Raw genomic sequence first — 21,351 nt, 5'->3', positions numbered from 1 at the left:
TTTACCGAAAGCCATGAACACTGTGAGACCATCATGCCTTGCATTTCACATGGCATCTAAAAAACAGATTTCTTTATCTCCCCCTTCCAAGCCTGCATGGCACTTGTAACTCTTAGGACAGTGTTCACATTCTGCTTAATATTTTAACCCCTTGTGGTATTTCTTATTAGCCTGCTAAACTTAGTTCGTTGAAGCGTCTGATTGCTTTAATGTTTATTCCTAGTTCTATGAGCGTACTTTTTCAGTGGAAAGTTGGAGAGGTATGTAGGGGGTTCACAGAAAGTTGCAGAGACCCTAGGAAAGAGGCAAATAGGAGCAGCAATGGCATTGCGTGTGACAGCAACACTTTGGCTTATCAAAATCCTGTAGAAAACAGTCTGGGTTTCATGGGAAAGCAAGCCTTGCAGAATAGAATTTAAAAACACCCACAAAAGAAACAAGTACACTTTGGAAAGAAGGAACACTGGAACCAGAGAGAACATGTGTTTGAAGTAATTAAAGTAAATGACAGGTAAAGAAACATCAGAACTGGATGAGAATGAAAGGTATTAGTAGGCAGGAGGGCAGCTTAAAGAGCTGGAGCAAGGTGGGTTTTGTTTTTGTCTGTTTTGCGTCCTTTTAGCCATAGTTAGAGGGGGAGTGACATCTTGTGCAATTTAGAAAGTACAGGAATGCCTCCCTCTGAGCTCCCTGTGGGCAGGAAGTGAGTCTTACCCAGTGTTGTATTCTCTGTAGCTGGCTTGACGTACAGTAGGTGTTGGGGAGTGAATAGAAGGAAGAGCACCTTCTCATTTCTTTGGCTTAAGAGGTTGGGAAGTGAGAGAATAAAACTGCAGGTGGTGTTGCCTAAAATGGTAGAGAATTTTGTGTTTGAACACAATATTGGCATTGTACAATAAACATGGCTATATCTAGAGGCTTGCATTTTTTGTCAAATGTGTGTGTAACAACCAAGAATGTTAACTTTATAGTGAAGCTGTCTGCAACGTGAGATCTTTTTTTTCGGTGTGAGATGAGGCTGCATGCGGTAGTTGAATGCTTTCCAAGAATGGTATGAAGCCCTCTCTGTGGCCTCTCCTGGAGTGGTGCCAGGTCATGGAGCTTTGTCTGGCGGTGGCTGTCAGCAACACATGTCCATGTTCAAAATATCTAGGGATTCAAGATTAGTGAGAAAGAAATGTATATCATGCTGCTTGGTGTAGAGAAAGGGGAATGGCTTTTTCTTGCCTTTGAGTATTAGATAGGTGTTTATTGTCTATATATGAATTGATAAAGATTGGTTATATATGTAATGTATGTACCAACATAATTTTATTTACTAATTTGTTATTATTGAGAGAACTAGTGGAATGTTAGTTATCAAACAGCCATTAGTTTTTAAATGCCAGACCTTAGTGAAATGCACTTGACTAAGCTGCATATACATAATCTTTCTATAGTTGTCTGGGATCTTACTGCATCTTAGAGATATTCCCTCAGGGAAGCCATGTATTGCATGTGTTTGAAAATTAGAGATACTTTACTGTGTGTGTGTTTAGGTTCTGATTTAATAAAAATGCATTGTATTAAAAGTTTGCTGTTTCTCAGGCATGTGTCACACATAACTACTCCAATTTTTCATGCTTCTAAAAATGTTAAGAGTTTTCATGTTTGTTTCTAATACACATCTTCATTCAAGTGTGCTAAAAACTAACCTCTAAGCCAATTTGTTTATTTTTAATTAAGTGGAGTTTCAGGATAACCTCCAGTAGTTGAGATAATGAGTTAAAGGTCTCCTCCTTCAATTGTGTTCCCACATACAAAAGTACACATTTACCAAATCCTGCTATTTATATAAACATCAGTTATCTAAAAAGCAGTCACTGAGCCTGTTTTCTGATCTTTAGATATGCTGACAGTACCTTACATGAAAAGTTAACATGGAGCAGGATTCCTTTAACTTTGTCAGCATTAGGCGACAAGAACCCTCCAAGCCAGTGGCTATGTAGAAGATTGTTTTAGAATCAAGCTGTGGGCACCATTGCACAGAGTACGGCTGGGTCTTTCAGGTTCTTTCATATCTCTGTCATCCACAGGTGGAGTGTCCAATGCTACATGTCTTAGTCTGTTTGGGCTACTATAACAACATGCCATAAGCTGGGTGGCTTATAAACAACAGAAATTTCTCACGGTTCTGAAGTCTGGGAAGTCCAAGATCAAGGCGAGAGCAAATTCAGCATCTGGTAGGGCTCTGCTTCCTGGTTTATAGACAGCCACCTTCTCACTGTGTCCTCACATAGTAGAAGGGACAAGGTAGCTCTCTGGGGTCTCTTTTGTAAGGGCACTAATCTCATTCATGAGGGTTCTACCATCATGACCTAAGCACCTTCCTAAGGCCCACCTTTTGAAACCATCACATTGGGGATGAGGATGTTAACATGAATTTGGAGGAGACACAGTCAATTGATAGCATCATGTTAATAGGCAATCCACATATCTCTAACACCACTAATTTCACCAGTGAGAAGTCTTTTCTAACCTCCATTGAGCTAATTTACAAAGCCTTTAGAGTTGAGGGAAGGTGAAGAGCTTGAAGTGGCTGTTTCTAGAATGATGATGCCTTCTGATAAGCATCTTTCAAGTGACAGCAGAACATCTTTGGAGTACGTAAGTAGGGTAAGGTAGGGTTAGGGTCGATCTTAGCTCCTGGAAGATAGGTTAAAACTGACAGCCGTATCCTGTTGCCTATTCAACACTCTTTCAAAGTAAATTATTGTTCATGTAATTCTATCTTTACTGGATATTAACTTTCTAACTTTAGGGAGCTTCCCTGGTATCATCAACCTTGGATTCTCCTTCTTCCTATATTAATTCATGTCATGTTTGCCTGAGTACCTGGGTTCATGTTTCCCCCAGACATCCTCTTTCCTTCCACCTCTGCAAATTCGACCTTCAGATTTCTCATCGCACCTGTACTTGATCATTCTCAGTCCCTTTCTCAATCCCAATTGCACCGAGTCTGGGGATACACATTTATCTAATACATTAGCTGTCCCATACTGATCATGGTTTTATGTGTGTGTTGGGGGAAGATGTTGTTAGGCTTATATTCCTTATATTCCAGACTAAAACAGAAGGTTTAAGATACGGGCTTCATATGCGTTTTCTAAACTACCACCCAGTTTAGCAGAACACCAAACTTGTATTAACACAGAATAAATATTTAAGAGAGAGAATTGGGAAGAAAGAGAGAATATGGACAAATTATGAGAAGGTATATTTAGAGGCCCTCTAATTCCTGGTTAGAGTCACTTCTCTGGGAGGGGAAAACTTGTACTGTTGAGGGTTTAAAGCTTCACTCTTCCCACCCACAGCTCTGTCACCACACTCCCTGCCCTACTTTATCCCTGTGCTAATGTCAAATGTGTGCTACAAGAGCCTAATGAATGTCATAGGGTATATCACATTATGGCTGCGGTGAGAAGAGAAAAACAACACTCAGACATAGGTCCTTTAAGTCAGGTGGAGACCATATCATACAAATCTTATCACTCTGACAGACGGTTTTAAGCATGAATGCCATTTTTATAAGCAAAAATGAAATAGCACTCTAGACACATCATTTATAAATTTAAGTAGAGTTATTTCTTTCCCCCCTTTTTGTTTTGCTTTTGTTTGTTTGTTTTGGTCAGACTTGGTGTTTTTCTTTTTAAAGAGTAAATAAGATGAATGCAATGGGAGCCCGACCATAAACATGACATCCCAGGAAGTAGACGATTCCCCATAGGAATGGCCATGGAAGGCTCTGGACCCACTGACACTAGGAGCTGCAGTCTAATGTTTGAAAACAGCTGTGTTCCTGTTCTGAGTTCAGTGGTGTCTTGGAGTGAGAACAAATATACCTTGCTTTTTGCTTGACAACTTAATATAAAATATTTTCCCAGAAGAAATTCCTATACTGGGTATTTACAATAAAATTATTGCAGCCATAAAAGTCGTCCCATATCCAAAGCCTAACGGAAATCAGGATAGGTCAAAAATAAAGGGTATGCATTCTGTCATCTTTCTATTTCCTCTGTAGGCTTTATGGGCTGGGTTTGGAGGAACCCAGTGGAATTGCCATCGGCACCGTCTGATGTTTTGTAATGTTGCTTAGGCAGAGCATAACTGACTGGGGAGCCATTGATACATGACAATTGGGAGCAATAACACTTTGAGAATGGAAATAATTTTTGAAGCCTTCTTCTGAGGCTTTTTAATAAGTCTGGTTTCTACAACTTTAGGTAAACATGTCAACTGTTCCCTAAAATCAGATGAGTTTTTTATGCTTGAATTAATGAATTGCTTAGAGCATCAATCTTGGAATGTAAGAGCCTCTCAGGAGAACCCAGACCTTTGATACAGAATATAATCTCACTCTGTTGGACATACAGCTTCTGTTAAGACTCTGGTTGTGAGAGATGATGTATAGAGAAGGTAATTTAAGAGATAGCCTGTATCAATTTACTTTTTGAAGTGTTTTAGGATCAATCCTTGGATGATATTAGACTACTATATGATAGCAATATATACCACGACCCTTAGCCTCTCAAAGAATGGCTTCAGGATCTGACCTTGGTGTTAGGCCTCTGAATTTTCTAGCGAATTGTGATATATTGGGAGCATAAGAAATCCACATCTATGTTTTTGTGGCCATGATGTTGGGGACATTGCTTTTGAGTAATACGGTGAGGAACTGTAATTCGTCAGGTAAGAGTGACTCTCTAAAGCATTTAAGAAACAGAGATGTTTGTTTTTTCCATGATACTCTTGCTAGCTGAATTTTCTGTGACTCCTCTTTGCCTCAGTTTCTAGAAAACTTAAAAACGCTTAGTGTTCTGTTTTGGCATCATAGCAACTGCATTGTCTCATGATTAAAAGGCTTGCTTTTTTGCAGTTTCTTCACCTCACATTTCAGATAGTAATGGAAGTCTAATCCCATCTCGAAGAACCTAGTTCTTTGAGAAAGAAAGTCACAAATACCATTACCCAGAGGACCTGGTCCTACGTTTTTTTATACGGGGCAGCATCCTGAGGCAGGGAGAGCCTTCCAGGAGTCCAGCTGCACACAGCTTCTGGGTGCTCTTGAAGGGTGGTGGTTTTCTTCTGCAGTAGTTCAAGGCTCTCTGTAGAAAGGAATCAGTCTTGTCCATCAAGGGAACAGATAGCTGCCAACTTCCTTCTCACAAAGTGTGCCATGTAAGGGATTGATTTGAACTAATTATCCAGCTTACAAAGTATCATATCTGGTGACTGTGATATGTCACTATGATAGGTATTGAAGATACATGTCTTCAGCAGCAGAACCCATTTTCAAAAGAAAGTTCATAGGCCAGCCCACCTTGGCTGTATCTCTGCTTTATCCAGATTGGCTCATTTGGCTACCAGGTCAGTTGAGAGGATGAATGGAGAGGAAGTTGTAATCATCATACAAAGTGGAAAGTATGGGATTATTATCTGTGCTACCTTTGGCAAGCAGATATTGCATATGAGTAAGCATTTAGCTGGATAATTTCCCTCTTTTAAGTGAATGGTGAAGGCAGACACGATTGAAGTCCCCAGTAGCTCAGGCCCCACCTCTGCTGATGAGAGTAGGGTTCTCATTCAGCAGACTACTTTAATGTGGCCTCTAGGGGAAGGACTTTTCACTTTGTTACCAAAGGACATCTTGTTAAGGTTCTGTTTATAGGTGTGTTTCTCTTAAGCTGTTACCTCTAGCTAGGATCAGAATAGACCATTGATATACCTCATTTCACTCTGTAGGTATAACTCTGAAAATGTGTGTGAGTATAATTTTTGTAAATGTGCTCATATTTTAAGTGCCCTAGGAAAACCCTTTATTCAAGGGAGCCCTGCTGAGAATCATTTTGTAAAGTGCTGGGCTCACTGTAGTCATTGGATAACTACATGGATGGACAGATGAAAAGAACAAAAGAACAAAGATAAGTATTGTTTTGTAAGAACAATCATTAAACCCATTCTCTAAGATTCAGTTCTTCCAGATACACTGCACCTGCCCACCCCACCCCCACCCACCACAATGGAGGATAGGTGTCCCCAGACCTTGCTCTCTTAATAGCGTTCGTGTGTCTCTGTCATTGCCTTGTATTAATGCTAATAAAAATAGCTAATACATACTGGATGCTTACCATGAACCAGACTCTGTGCTAAACATCTTTCCTCTGCCATCTCATTCAATTCTCCTGACAGTCCTGTGAGGTAAGATCACTGTGGTTTAAAGGGGCAGAAGGATTTGCCCACCGTTGCATAACTAGTAAACAGTGAGGTCTGGTCTCAAATACAAATCTGTCTGATTCCAAAGTTTCTAACCCCCAAATTCATGTGTTTGTAACCTTTTTGTGTGTATGTGTGTCTCCTAGATGCCAGCTCTTTGGAAAAAACTGAACTCTGGTTTATGTATCTTTGCCCCCTTGGTTCCAACTACAGTGCCCACTACACAAAGGCTCTCATTTGAATTAATGGAGTAAGGAGGACCAAGATAGTCTTGGGAAGAACTGGGTTCTACTTTAGTTCTGGTGCTAGATGAATCATTTCATCTCTCTGTAATACCACCAAAATTAAGGGTAATGACCCCTGTCTTGCTTACATCACAGAGCTATTGTCATGATCAAATGAGGGAAAGCTTACGAAAACTGTAAGGGGCTATACAAATACTAAGAAGGATTCATAAAATAAATTACCTAATTTACTTTTTAAGTACAAGATGATTCAAGACTAGGGTTCCTCAAAGTGCCTGAAAATTTTATTTTTATTTATTTTTTTGAGACAGTCTCACTCTGTTGCGCAGGCTGGAATGCAGTGGTGCAATCTTAGCTCACTGCAATCTGTGCCTCCCAGGTTCAAGCGATTCTTGTGCCTCAGCATCCCAAGTAGCTGGGATTACAGGTGTGAACCACCATGCCTGGCTAATTTTTTTAGTAGAGATAGGGTTTTGTTATGTTGCCCAGGCTGGTCTCGAACTTCTGGCCTCAAGTGGGAGGCCTGCCTCAGCCTCCCAAAGTGCTGGGATTACAGGCGTGAGCTACTGGGCCCGGCCCGAAAAATTTAAATATTTGGAAAATAATTTGCATAAGGAAAGGACAGATTTTTATAAAGCCAAGAGGAGAAAATTGTCAAAGATAATTGTTAAGGTTCTATGGTATATATTACACATATGAGCAAATGGGTGAACAATAGGATTCCAGTTAGGGGGAAAAACATCCCAAGGTAGTGAGTATACACTGGGTGGGGCATCCGAGGACCAGGGCACTCAGAAGAGCTTGGATGCTGCCTTTCTTGGGAAAGTGCCTCCACCTTGCTGCCAGACCTCAGTTTTCCTATCTGTAAAATGAAGTGTTTGGAGTCAATGACTGCAAGCCCTAGTGACCTGTCATTCTGAACTTCAGTCTTGGAGCAGTCCTGCAGGATTGAGTTGTCCAGTGGTGTAGCTGTCACTGCTCACTGCAGATGACAGCACACAGTGCTTGCTGCCAACTTCAGGCTTCTCACCGTGCTCACAAAGGGGCTAGGCAGTGAAGCAACAGGAAAGGACCCATCTCTGTAGCATGACTTCAGGAGCCTTCTATAGAAATGCCCTGGCCTCCAAAGCTGGTCTATGCATGGGCACTTTGCCAAGAAAGGCAGCATCCAAGCTCTACTGAGTGCCCTGGTCCTCGGATGCCCCACCCAGTGTATACTCACTACCTTGGGATGTTTTTCCCCCTAACTGGAATCCTATTGTTCACCCATTTGCTCATATGTGTAATATATACCATAGAACCTTAACAATTATCTTTGACAATTTTCTCCTCTTGGCTTTATAAAAATCTGTCCTTTCCTTATGCAAACTATTTTCCAAATATTTAAATTTTTCGGGCCGGGCCCAGTAGCTCACGCCTGTAATCCCAGCACTTTGGGAGGCTGAGGCAGGCCTCCCACTTGAGGCCAGAAGTTTGAGACCAGCCTGGGCAACATAACAAAACCCTATCTCTACTAAAAAAATTAGCCAGGCATGGTGGTTCACACCTGTAATAAAAAACTGAACGTCATTGTTGGCCCCATTAGCTCTGGCTTCAGTCATCTTACTTGGGAGAATGCTGTATCTACCCATGCCACCCCTCATGGTTTCGCTACCCGCTCACCTCTAATCTGCTGACTTAAAACTTAGGTTCCCCTTATTTAAAGCAAATAAGATATTTTTCTATAGTGTAATATAAAAATACTCTTTAAGACTTTCTTTCAACCTTTGAGCTATTCATGCTTTTAAAACATAGTCTTTGGACAGACTGGTAAGAACATGCCCTCTGATAGCATCGTCAGTTTTGTAATATTTATCTTCAAATGCATTGCTTAAGTTTCCTATTGACCCTGGTACATACACAGAGCAGATATGACTGTCTGCATTTTACAAATGCAGCCTGGAAAAGGAAGGGAAGCCCCGCAAGAGACATGGCAGAGCAGGGGCTCAGACTTTGTTTTCTCCATCCTGTTTTGTCCACCTTCTCTATGATACAAGCCCACATTCCATACCTGACCACCAGGTCAGTCCTGTTTAGTAAGCAAGCAGGGCGGGTAATGTTCTCATTAAAGCTGAGGAAATTAAGGCTCAAAAGTGAAGCTCCTTGCCTCTAGGCCTTTAACTGTTTATTCTAGATCTCAAACCCACCTCCTCTGATTCTTAGATCCTGCTCTTCTCACTGCATCAGCCCTTCCTGTCAAAGCTGCAGGCTGGGTCCTCCAACGTAAAATACATCAAGGGAACTCATTGAGAAAAATACCAGTAAGGCAAGGGGGGAGGGAGAGGGAAAGGAGGAAAAGACTGAGACTGGCATGTAAATTACCTGCTTCCTTCACCAAGAGTAGGAAGCAGTCTTTGGTGATGGAATTATCTGTGGCTTTGGCTATAAAACCAGTCCATAGCCCCAAACTCCCTGCATTAGCCCTGTCATCTGTTAAATACGGGGGAGTTACTGCAGGGTTCCACTTTTCATTAGGTGTTTGGCTGTTTTCTGTACTATTCATATTTGCATTGATCAATTGTTGGATATGAAAGTAAGACTTCAAAACTGATTGTTTAGTTTTCCAGACTAATACACCTTGAATTTGAGGTCTGCTATCTGACAAATGGCAAAAGGTAATATGATCGGAAGTAGTTGCAGTTACCCTCCCCTGTGGTCATAACCGTGGGACAGAGAACAGCTTTGGAATGGCTCTTCCCTTGCACAATTTCTCCTGGTTTCCTGCCAGCCATGCTTTTCTGCCTGGAGCATTGTCTCTGCAGCTCAGGGCCTGCTCGCTCTCTCCCTGGCATTTCTCCTCAGATATTCTCTGCAGCACCCTCAGATCTGCCTAACTGTGTTGAACAGAGACGAGAGAACAGAGACTTGAAGAAATGAGCATCAGGTATTTTAATACTAAAAATAAATTTTATTTGGTGTATATTTTAGAATTTGGTGCATGTTTTAGAATTTTAATGCATTTCTGAGGGAAAGAGATTGAATTTTAACTAGCTATCCTCACAGTTTTAGAACTAAAAATCTGTATTTCAAGATCAATCAATAGAGCTTTTCTGAGGAAGGGAGCTTTGTGTGCAAAGGCCTTCATCTGCTGTGTGATGGCTTCATTACTTCACATTTAGTGCTAGAAAGAGGCTTTGTGATGATTTTAAGTATGCCTTGGCCTTCTTGTTCTTGCCCACAATGCTGATGAAACGGTTCTTGCAAACCCTCAAGACCATTCTCTAGGCACAGATGTAGTTACTCCCAGTCGTCTCCTTGACCGTATTTGTAGGCTTTATACTCATTCCTCTTATTCATCTCAGCTGCCCAGAAAGGCTGTGGATAGAGATGAGTGAGATAAAAATTGCCGGAAAAGGAAGGACGGAAAAGTAGGGGATATTGAGCCTCTACTCAGTTTGGCATCCGGCATCTCTCCTCACGTTTGGTTTGCTCTTAAGAATCTGAACGGGCAAAGTTAAGGACCAATCTTGGTGACTTTTTTTAAAGCCTTCTTATAAATTATTATGTCCACATTAATCTGACAATGAAATGCCATGTTGCCTTGTGCTGGATCTATGGCAAAGAAATCTAATAGCAAACTCCATACATCTGGTGTCTAGAGCTCATCTTAACCTGTCATTTCACATGTAGCCTTTATTTGTAATATTTTGATTACTGCATGTGTGTAAGATTCAGCGTTGTTTTTTCATTCTGGTGGCTTGCACGGCGCCTGGTTGAGTGGTTGAATGTGGGTTTGCTTTGTTAAAGCCACAAACTTTGGAAGCGAAATAATCACGCCAAGTGATCCGGCTTATCTTGACTCTTCTGTAAATAGTATGCGCTCGGGGAGTATTCGGTGGCCCCCTGGGCAGGTCAGCAAAGTGGTTGTGAGACAGAGTAATCTGGTCTGGGCCGTGCTGAAAGCTCTTATTGATATGGGATTAGTCTCGGTGGAGACAACGTGCTGTCACATGGGCATCAGTGCGATTGAGAGGAGTGAGATCCGAGGCCAGTGGGGGAGGGACAGCGCTGAGTCACTGAGTTCATTAAAAGGCTACTGAACAGGCTTGCGGCAGGCGAGACCAACGCCGGACTGTGCCTCCACCACACCCATCCCCATACCTCTTGGGCAAGGAGGACCAGAGCACATGTCAAGGTAGGAGCACAAGCCGGGCAACTGGCCCAGCTCACAGTGCCTGTCTACCTCTTGCAGGTTCAGGCCCCTGGGTAGATTCTCGGTGGGGCAAGAGGGAGCCCTGGCTGAAATGCAGGAACCCTTGTATTCCCCAAGTCCAGCCCCTGGTCCTGAGTATTGGCTTCTCTCTACAAATGGGAAGGGCAGTGGTCACCAAAAGATTTCCTGGCTTGGTGGCTCAGAAGTTCTGAAAGGGAAAATTGTATGTGCTTTACTGGTAGCCAGCAGTCAAATATTATTTTGCCGGATTGGGTGCAATTTAAAGTCACATCTAAACTTGGCAATGAGCAGGCATTGTTGATGAAAAACAGAGTTGAGAATATGTTGTCACTGTTCTAACACAGACGCCATAAAGTTCAAAAGTCTGAAGCTTCTATACCCCTAGAAAAAGTTGGTTTTTTTTGGTTTTTTTTTGTTTTTTTTTTTAAAAAAAGGGCAAACTTTCATCTGCATTGGGGCTGAGGGGAAAGTAGAAGGTATATGGGGGACTGGGGAACGGGAACAGAAGTCATAAAGTCTAATAAACTGTCTCATCTCTGCAAGCAGAGGCTAATTATGTGTTGTTTGACTTAAGTTTTTTCCCAGTCTTAGAAATCTAACATACCACGGGTGTATAAGCATGTGTGTTTTTGTGTCCCCTGCAAATACACTGTCTGCATATCTGAATGACTGCTAATAAATGAACATGTCCAAAAGAATGACAATGATGAGCCTGTAGGCTAACTATGTATGTATTGTCAAAACAGATAGGCAGCTGGCGGTAACTGGAGAAAATCTTTCAAAGTAAACCCAGTGTTGGAGCTACGCCAGTGTAGGTTATCAGTCCTGGAGAACAGATTTTGGCAAATCTAGATGAAGAGTGGCTGCTTGGCCTAAGCGAGTTTTTTAAGGGACTAGTAAAAAGTCATTTCCCAAAGAAGCTCCGTGTGCACTCCAGCAGAACCCTGGGATTGCTTTATTTGTTTTGAGCTTCTTCCCCATCCTTCCTTTCTTTTTTCCCCCTTTTGCAAAACTGAACATTGAATCAGTTAGTCACAATTCATTCAGAAGTGTCTAAGGCAAGGAAGGCAGACAGCAGATTTTGGTGGCTTCGGTTAACGGGGAAATCTGTAGTGGAGGCTGGGGTTGAGCAGGTCCAGGAAAGGAGGAAAGCCTGTGTGGTAAAGGAAAGCTTGCTGTTGATTGGGTTGTGCTGGCAGCCAGTAAAAACTGAGAGGGAAAGAGGAGGGATGAAAATGGGGTTGTGGGGTCGTTCCTTGCTGCCGTTGCCCTTTTATTGGCTGGAGTGAGTGTAGCCTGCCTGACAGCGTGTTACTTGGATGGCCAGACAGGAAACCACTTCATTCCTGGCTCCCCTGGTCTCAATTAGCTTAAGTGTAAAAACTTGCTTGATTTTAATGTAGCCCTCTAGCAGAATAAGACTTTTCCCCTTTAAGGAGAAAGGAATGTTGTCTTGGGCATTAATGAACCTCTACTAAACCAACCTTCCTGCATAATTAAATTACTTTGAAGTTATAGGAGCACCTAAAATCAAGGCTTGACATAAAATCTAGAGCATATTTTTAATATTTCTTTCAAGTTTTCATAAAAGTTTGGAAAATTAGGATGTCAAAAGCATTGACTCTGAAATGCAAGAAATATGTTAAGCAAAACCTATAGCTGGGGAGAAAAGCAAAAGCTAGTTGGTTCTTGGGTTTTTAAAGTCACCAAGAAGGAGCCATGGATTAGGGCTTCATCTGACTTGGGGCCCTAGATTTATGGAGAGTGGGATACCACACTGCTGTGGGCCAGTAGTTACTTTCTTTTGTTTTTTTTTTGAGATGGAGTTTTGCTCTTGTTGCCCAGGCTGGAGTGCAGTGGCGTAATCTCAGCCCACTGCAACCTCTGCCTCCTGGGTTCAAGCAATTCTCCTGCTTCAGCCTCCCGAGTAGCTGGGATTACAGGCACGTGCCACCACGCCTAGCTAATTTTGTATTTTTAGGAGAGACGGGGTTTCTCCATGTTGGTCAGACTGGTCCCAAATTCCCGACCTCTGGTGATCCTCCCACCTCGGCCTCCCAAAGTGCTGGGACTGCAGGCATGAGCCCCTGTGCCCAGCCAGGCCAGTAGTTTCTTATTTCCAGTTCCAAGCATATAGAAGGATACATCCGAGGCTTTTGCCCCCTATGAAAGGGGTTCCACATAAGAATTTAACTGTTTGATCTCAATCCATCATACTCCAAATGACCTGCAGATCACCTATGGCAGAATGTTAACCCTTTATCTACTACATGGTCAAGTTAGTGTTCAAGAAAAGCCAAAGACATTGAAAGATTTTTTGCCTAACAAAAGCCCTTCCCTGCTTCTGGCACAGCACCAGTTTCCTGCAAGCTGAGGTGTCTGCAGGCCTCACTGCTGGCCTCACCTAGGTAGCCACCTGGGCACCATCTGGTTTCAAATCCCTGTATTTGCTCTTTGAAATTTCTCTCTATTTCTGGGGATAGATCCTTTTTCTTATAAGGTTGGCTAGGCTTTTCTATTTTATTTTATTTTATTTTATTTTATTTTTTTTTTTAACTTTATTTTTTTTCTTTATTATTATTATTATTATTATTATACTTTAGGTTTTATGGTACATGTGCGCAATGTGCAGGTAAGTTACATATGTATACATGTGCCATGCTGGTGAGCTGCACCCACCAACTCGTCATCTAGCATTAGGTATATCTCCCAATGCTATCCCTCCCCCCTCCCCCCACCCCCCAACAGTCCCCGAAGTGTGATGTTCCCCTTCCTGTGTCCATGTGTTCTCATTGTTCAATTCCCACCTATGAGTGAGAATATGCGGTGTTTGGTTTTTTGTTCTTGCGATAGTTTACTGAGAATGATGATTTCCAATTTCATCCATGTCCCTACAAAGGACATGAACTCATCATTTTTTATGGCTGCTTTGTTTGCTTTTTAATTTAAGTTGTATCCGACATTTCCATATGTTTCTCAATGGAGAAGGGACTTCCTGTATCAGCTCAGTCTGCTGTGCAGACCTGAGGTCTAGCCTAACTAAGTGGAACAGGGAAGTTCAATATGGGAAAATGTTTTTTTAAGTTGAACCAGATAGTCTTGGTGTTAGAAGGAACCCCTACCACCACTGTTTATTGTATAGTCTTGTGCTTTCTAACAGGGAGGGGATCTGCAGGCAGGCAGTGATGTATCCTCACAGCAACTCGTGGTTCACTGTCAAGTCATCTTGACCCACAGAGCTGCTGTCCTGAACCCTCCATCTGAATGGCTTTCATTGAACAAACTATACCTGCCTGTTGCTATATTTGCATGAGATCACTTTTCCTTTATAATTTCAAATTCATGATGTTTTACTACTCACAGACTATGCATTTATAATAAGATTCCAGCTCCCTTTTATTTTTTTCCTATTAGGTTTGAAATCCCTTCCTTCTATGGTAACCTATCATATTTACTGTCTTCCACTGTAGCTAGGATATACATTTTACCTGAGTGTCTTCCTCCACTTTCCAAATTCCACATTAAAACTTACCTTGTCACTTCATCCATGGCAAAACTCTTTCCACCTGTGCTCATGAGATGCCCTTTCTCCCCACCTAGAAGCCATCATTCTAGTGTCTCACACACGGTTCCTAAAAATAAAAATTCTGTTTCAGATTCCCATATGTGTTGCTTGGCCACTTTTATCTTTCAAAATCAATATCCTTCACCTGGAAGAAGCCAGAAAAATATCCCCCTTGGGTTTCAGGGTTGTCTTCAGAAAGTTCAGGATGTTTGGAGTGGTGTCACTCATTCCTGTGAAAATCAGGCATGGAGAGGAGAGGATGGTATTAGCCTTGGTGGTCTGTTGCATTGTTCTCTCTCCTTGGCCTCATTTACTTCAGCAAGTTGGCAATCATTGGGGAATAATGATCTCATCCGCGTGGGGATGCAATCCAACTGCCTTCACCCCATTCACCATTCTACTAGAACGTCCTGAGACTTTATTCTACGGCCCATGGCACTCAGTGTCTGCTGCAATGCTGCTGCTTCAGATTCTTTCACTCTCCAACCCTAGTTTTAACTCTTTTTAGATAATCCTTTTGAGAATCTGGAAGCAGCAAACCTTCCTCCCAGAAAAAATACACACATACAATTTTGTGTCCAGTTTCGGGGATTAGCACATCTTGTCTATTCAAAGTAAGTGGACTCCAGGTTCAGGACCCCTTATATAAACTACTCACATTGTTTTTAGATTTGACAATTTAGCTTACTACATGTGGTTTCTATTATTGATCCCGCGAAGAGGGCCTTACTCCTGTTCTGTGTGTCTTGTGGTTTTATATATTATTTACACTCAGACGTCAGGTAACACGGCACTAGATTAGTCATGGTCCTTGGTTCACACTTAACACCTGTCCATGCAGGTTGCTCTTCTATTGATTTCATTTCTTTCTGTCTCTTTTTTCTTTGGAGACAGAGTCTCGCTCTGTCACCTAGGCTGGATGGAGTGCAGTGGCGCAATCTTGGCTCACTGCAACCTCCACCTCCCAGGTTCAAGCAATTCTTCTGCCTCGGCCTCCAGAGTAGCTGGGACTACAGGTGCACACCACCATGCCTGGCTAATTTTTGTATTTTTAGTAGACATGGGGTTTTACCCAGGTGATCCACCCACCTTGGCCTCCCCAAATGCTGAGATTACAGACTTGAGCCACTGCCCCTGGCCTATTGATTTCATTTCTATATAACATCCAACCCTTGTGAGCCCACCCCCAACACAGAAACTTGAAGGTCACTGCATGCACCTCAGCCTACGTGGTCCCGCCTCCCTACTCAGCCCAGCCTCTCTCCTGAATCTTGTGCCAGCTGTTTGTTGTGTTCCTCAGAGGTAGTTTTGTTACATCTATACTTTCTGTTAATTCTTTTTTTTTTTTTTTTTGAGGTGGGGGTCTTGCTGTGTCACCCAGGCTGGAGTGTAGTGGCCCATGATCACTGCTCTCTACAGCCTCAACCTCCCAGACTCAAGAGATCCTCCTGCCTCAACCTGCCGAGTAGCTGGGACCACAGGTGCAGGCCATCATGCCTGGCTATTTTTTTTTTAAATTATTTGTAGGGACAGAGTCTCACTGTGTTACCCAGGCTTGTCTCGAACTCCTGGCCTCTAGTCATTCTCCTGCCTCAACCTCCCAAAGTGCTGGGATTACAGGTGTGTGCCACCATGCCTGGCTCCACATCTGTACATTTCTAAAAGGTTAGATATGATTTAGTTCCTGCCTTCTCTCTTGAAATACATAAGTTATCCCAGGCTCATTTACTTTAAAATATTTGAACACCTGCTAGGTGTTAGGTGCTGAGGTGGCAGGGGAAGAAGGACTCAAATGACAGCCCCTGCTATCAAGTAGCTCAGGAAGAAGATACCAAAACCCTTTAAACTCAAATAATGACACCACGAAAGACATGAACAAGCTGAACTGCCTTACATGGGTGATACCATTTCTGTATGTGGCACGAGACTTGCTTTATGCTAGACTTATAAATAATATGACGAAGAAGGCCTGCAGTGCACCAGCTTTCCTGTTAAGTGAATTATATAGGCTCACAGCGTGGCTGGCTGCCAGTTCTTACCCCCTTTCTCATCTGCACCATTCCATAGCTTGCACTTAGCTGGACTGAGATGCTTATCAGACACACCTTCACTCTTGTAGTCACATGACACGAGTGTCACCTCAATACTTTCCTCCACCTCTCCTGCCTGGGTTTACAGAATGCAGCATAGCCTGGTGCACAGAGCACAGGCTCTGGAGTTGGCCACCTTGTGCTCAAGTCCTGGCTTCACAGTTCCCCTGTGACCTTGAGCGGATTACTTAATGCCCTGCCTCCTTTTCTTCTCAACTATAAAGTGAGGATAGTTATTCACACTTGTGGGGTTGCTGTGAGGTTTGAATGGAATAAAGTGGTTAATACATAGGGCCCCCTACATATTAAGTTTTCAATATTTGATACCATCATTAGTTGTTGTTTTGGTCTCTCATGACCCAAGAAATAGTGGGAGGTGAAAATTAAAGAGATTGGCTGTCATCAGGCTTCCTGTGTGCTAGGGAGCTTATTTTACTTTATGATTTCAACAGCTTTGAGATATAATTCACATATCATACAATTCACCCTCTTCAAATGTACAATCCAGTGGTTTTTAGTGTGTTCAGAGTTGTGTGTCCATCACCACAAACAACCTTTTCACTGCCTAAAAAAAGAAACCATAACCATAAGTAGCCATTCTTCACTTCTTTCCCTGCTACCTACCTATCCTCTCCCCTAGCCCAAGCAGTCACCCATCTGCTCTCTCTTTGTTTGCCTGTTTGGGCTTAAAAAAAAAAATTGGGTGTCTGAAAACTGGTTTAGGAAAAAAAAAATTCCCCCCTTTGAATTGTAATTATATCTCCTTTGACCAACATCGCCCCATCTCTGAGAACGTATTTAAGAAAGAAGCCTGTGACAGTGGAGTGGACCCCCCAGCCCAGCACAGCTCCCTGGCTCCAAAAAGTCTGAAGTCCTAATTCCACAATATCAACATGCGCCACCATTTCTTTCTCAGATTTCCATGTATACATCTTATATTTCCAGAACCAGGTTTTAAGCTCCATGAGGGCAGACACTGCATCTTTTATTTTCAATGTTACATGTAGGATGGCACCCTTAATTAATTGTTCCAAAGACCATTAGTGGAGGTTCCAGATCACAGTGCCCAAGCTCAACCAGAACCTGCAGACGTGCTTCTGTTTGCCCACAGATTGACTGATTGATTGATTGATTGATTGATTGATTGATTGATTGATTTTTGAGATAGAGTCTTGTTCTGTCACCCAAGCTGGAGTGATCTTGGCTCACTGAAACCTCTGCCTCCCTGGTTCAAGTGATTCTCCTGCCTCAGCCTCCTGAGTAGCTGGGATTACAGGCATGTGCCACCACGCTCGGCTAATTTTTTGTATTTTTAATAGAGATGGTGTTTCACCGTGTTAGCCAGGATGGTCTCCATCTCCTGACCTCATTATCTGCCCACCTTGGCCTCCCAAAGTGCTGGGATTACAGGCGTGAGCCACCGTGCCCGACCGAGTATTTTTTTAAATTAACATTGGTAAGTAGCCCTTACACATCAAAATATTTCACTTAAAAATCCCTATTTCTGGATTTTCTTACAAAATCATAGTATCTAGCAACATGGGGCCCATATTCCCACCTGGCAACAAATGCTGGAGTTGAGAAGCAGATGCCTGGTAGTAAATGAGACATGCCCTCTCCAGGTTGCTATGGGCACTACTGCTCCCTCCTGCTCACTTCACCCACTTCCATCAGGGCTCACCTGCTAACCTCCTGGGCACCAGACTGTGACCCAGGTCATGAGAGCCTGATGTCAGGAAAGAGGATCATTCATCCATCCACCAATGCTTCTAAAACCCAGCACTAGGTGTTGACACAAGCAAGGGAGATGGGAATGAAGATATTTCTCATTACTTACGGTATCTCACCCATAGGTATATCACCAATGGAAGTGACTCCCAGCATGACTTCAGTGAAAGACACTATGTGCCAACCGAGGCACAAGTAAACAATAGAAAAGAATGAAGTGTGCTGCTGCCTGAGCTGCCTGTGGGGTTTCGTGCATGAGGTCGTTTGGCACTAGCTCTTTAAGGATGATAGGATTTCAGTAGTTGGAAGAGAAAAAATCCTTCTCCCTGAGGGGGTGACAGATGCAAAAGAAGCCAGCTGTGACTTGACCACCATGACCCACATGTAGAAGAGTAGAGGGAGCTGAGAGAGAGGAGGCGCCAGATGAGAGACCCTGAAAGCCAGATGGTGGTATTTGGAACACAGGCAGAAGGGCACTGCCACCAAAGATTTTTGAGAAGGAGAATATTATGGTCAAAGGAGTTAGAGAAGTGCAAATATCTTCAACTGTTAGCAAACATCCCAGAGCCAGAGATGGCTTACTGACCTGTTTGCCAGGATGTCCTCTGCACCCTCCATCTGGCTTTTTCTTCCAGCCTATTTCTTCTAAGGGTGCTTAAGATTACCTTTCTTTCTTAGGCCCGTGGCTGTGTCAGTTTGCAGAGTCCTGGTGATCTCAGGAGGCCCAGAGCCCACAGATGGGTGATAAATTTCACATGCAATTGGAAATGCATTAAAGGGGAGTGGTGACACTGAGAAAGTTTAACCTGTCTGTCATACGAAGAGATGGGAAACATGTTTGAGGCTGCTGTAAATTACACCAGACCTAAGCAGACAGTGTTTGTATCTGGTTGAGACCAGATTGTAGGTCTAATTCTATTAGTGAAACTCACTGTGTCCTGGTTGTTATAATTTGCTTTCTGCCTGTATGCGCTGGCAGAAGTTCTACATTCCTGATGCTGGGTGCCATTAAGGAACACTGCTCACCCCTTCCAAGCGCACTCTGTTGAGAATGCTGCTGTTGCAGCACGGATATTGATCGACACCCTCACGAGGTCCATTACTGTCTTCACACCAAGTGTGATCTGCGTGTGGTCTTGGAGCTGGCTTCCTTTACTGTTCCCTTCAACAAACGCTTTGGTATATTTAGTCCACACTGTGCACTGGGAAAGCCTAGGGCACAATCACTATCTGAAATGGGCATGGATGCTTTTGGGGCAACTTGGTTCTATTCAGAGTTAAACATCACTGCTCCCAACATTGGAACCACCAGCCTAGCTGTGATGTTGTCACTGACAACAGAAGTGAGGCCTGCTGTGGGGGCCATGTTCTCTTGTTGATTTTATGGCTATTTTGGCCTTGGTTTATTGTGTTTGCTTTGTACACTACATCTAGATTCATTTTCACAATGAGTCCTCGAGGAATGACTGTAGATGAAGGAATTCAAGATTGCCAAAATCTTTCTACAGAGCAGCATTCATCACTCATCATAGGGCATCAGGAGGCCTCTTCTCTTCCCCTTTCCCTTTCCCTTCCCCTTTCTTCTTTTCTTTTTTGAGGCAGCGTCTTCCTTTGTCACCCAGGATGAAGTGCAGTGGTATAGTCTTGGTTCACTGCAGCCTCCAACTCTTGGGCTCAAGTGATCCTCTTGCATCATCTTCCCAAGTAGCTGGGACTACACACATGCATGATCGGTTAGTTTTTATTTTTTTGTACAGACAGATTCTTACTTTGTTGCCCAGGCTGGTATCGAACTCCTGACTTAAGGCAGTCCTCCTGCCTGGGCTTCCTAAATTGTCGGTATTCAGGGTGTGAGCCCCCACACAGACCAGGAGGCCTTTTGAGTAGTGTCAAGTTGTTGTTTTTCTTTGTTCTATGGGGCAATGTTGGACTTTAACTGATTCAACAGAAGTTTCTCAAGAGTGTTTTGCATGTACTAAGTATTGTACAAGCCCTGGATAAGTTAGGTTATCACCATGCACCCCGGCTGGATGCCTGGATTTCTTTATGACATATCCAAGACAGATTCAGTAATTTGTGAGATATGACCATTTTTTGTTTTCCACCAATCACAGGACTAGACGATGATGTTTATGCTACTTTATAAGCTTAGATCTATAGGAGTCCTCTGGAGCCTGCGTAATTTTTCCCAAGTGCTATTTCTTCAGTTTGTGCAACTGCTACCATGTGAATAGTGGTACCTGTAAACATGAGGTAGAACTGGCAGGTAGATGATCCCCAGGTGTGGTACTGGAAAAAAACAGGAATAGGTCACAAAATACACTTTCATAGAAAAATAACAACTATTACCCAAATTGTGCTTCAGTTAATCATTCTTTAGAAAAAAAAACAAATGAGAGGAGGAATTCCTAGGTGTATATGTAGCATTCACTAAAGTAAATCCCAGCTGGACTGCAGACTTAGGTGTACAAATTGACCCCATAAACAAATGGAAGTGCATGTGTGTGAATGAATAGCATAAACTCTGGACGAGTGGATCCCAGGCTATGAAGCGGTTTCCCAGGAGAAACAGAATTGGAGGTGGGGAACAAATTTTATTCCTACTTTATGTATTTCTCTATCGTTTGAATTTGTAACAATGAGTAAAGTACATACACCCACACCTACGCATACACAAACACTATCCTGACAAGATATGGAGAGAATTCCTAGGCTTAACGTTAGTGGGAGAAATGACAAAAGGGTAGATAATAGGATTTGACAACAAACATGTTACTTTTACGGAAAGAATGTAGACAAACAGGAGAAAATATTTCCAACAACCCCACGTTACCATTCTCAAATAGCTTAATATAGTAAGAACATCTGTTAGGTTGAATGCCTGCCCACCCCCACCCCAAGAGGTCCATGTCCTAATCCCCAGAATTTGTGAATATTTTACCTTACATGGTAAAAGGGTCTTTGCATATGTGATTAAGAATCTTGAGATGAGGCTGTTATCCTGTATTATCCAGGTAGGCCCAGTATAATCAAAAGGGTCTCCATAAGAGGGAGGGAGGAAAATGAGAGTCAGAAGAAAGAGATGTCATAATGGAAGCAAAGAGTCAGAGTCTGAGACAGACTTGAAGATTCTGTGCTGCTGGCCTTGAATATGAAGGGGCCATGAGCCAAGGAATGCTGGCAGCTACCAGAAGCTAGAATAGGAAGAGCTGAGGAAATAAATTCTACCCCAGAGCCTTCCCGGGAGGCCTGGCCCTG

General features: G+C 42.8%; 1 protein-coding gene across 6 annotated transcripts in view; it reads left to right on the top strand.

Annotated features, from left to right (window-relative positions):
* The window catches only part of MCC (MCC regulator of WNT signaling pathway), a 498,353-nt gene that overhangs the window by 298,300 nt on the left and 178,702 nt on the right, over positions 1-21,351 (top strand). The window contains exon 1 of one of the 6 annotated variants that reach the window (XM_009240960.4): positions 9,604-10,671. The gene's annotated coding sequence lies outside the window, so the exon portion shown is untranslated. 6 annotated transcript variants of the gene reach the window in all.

Source organism: Pongo abelii, chromosome 4 (genome assembly GCF_028885655.2).
Source record: "Pongo abelii isolate AG06213 chromosome 4, NHGRI_mPonAbe1-v2.0_pri, whole genome shotgun sequence".
NCBI lineage: Eukaryota > Metazoa > Chordata > Mammalia > Primates > Hominidae > Pongo > Pongo abelii.
The sequence above is the reverse complement of the archived record's forward strand: the minus strand, read 5'-3'. Positions and strand labels throughout refer to the sequence as shown.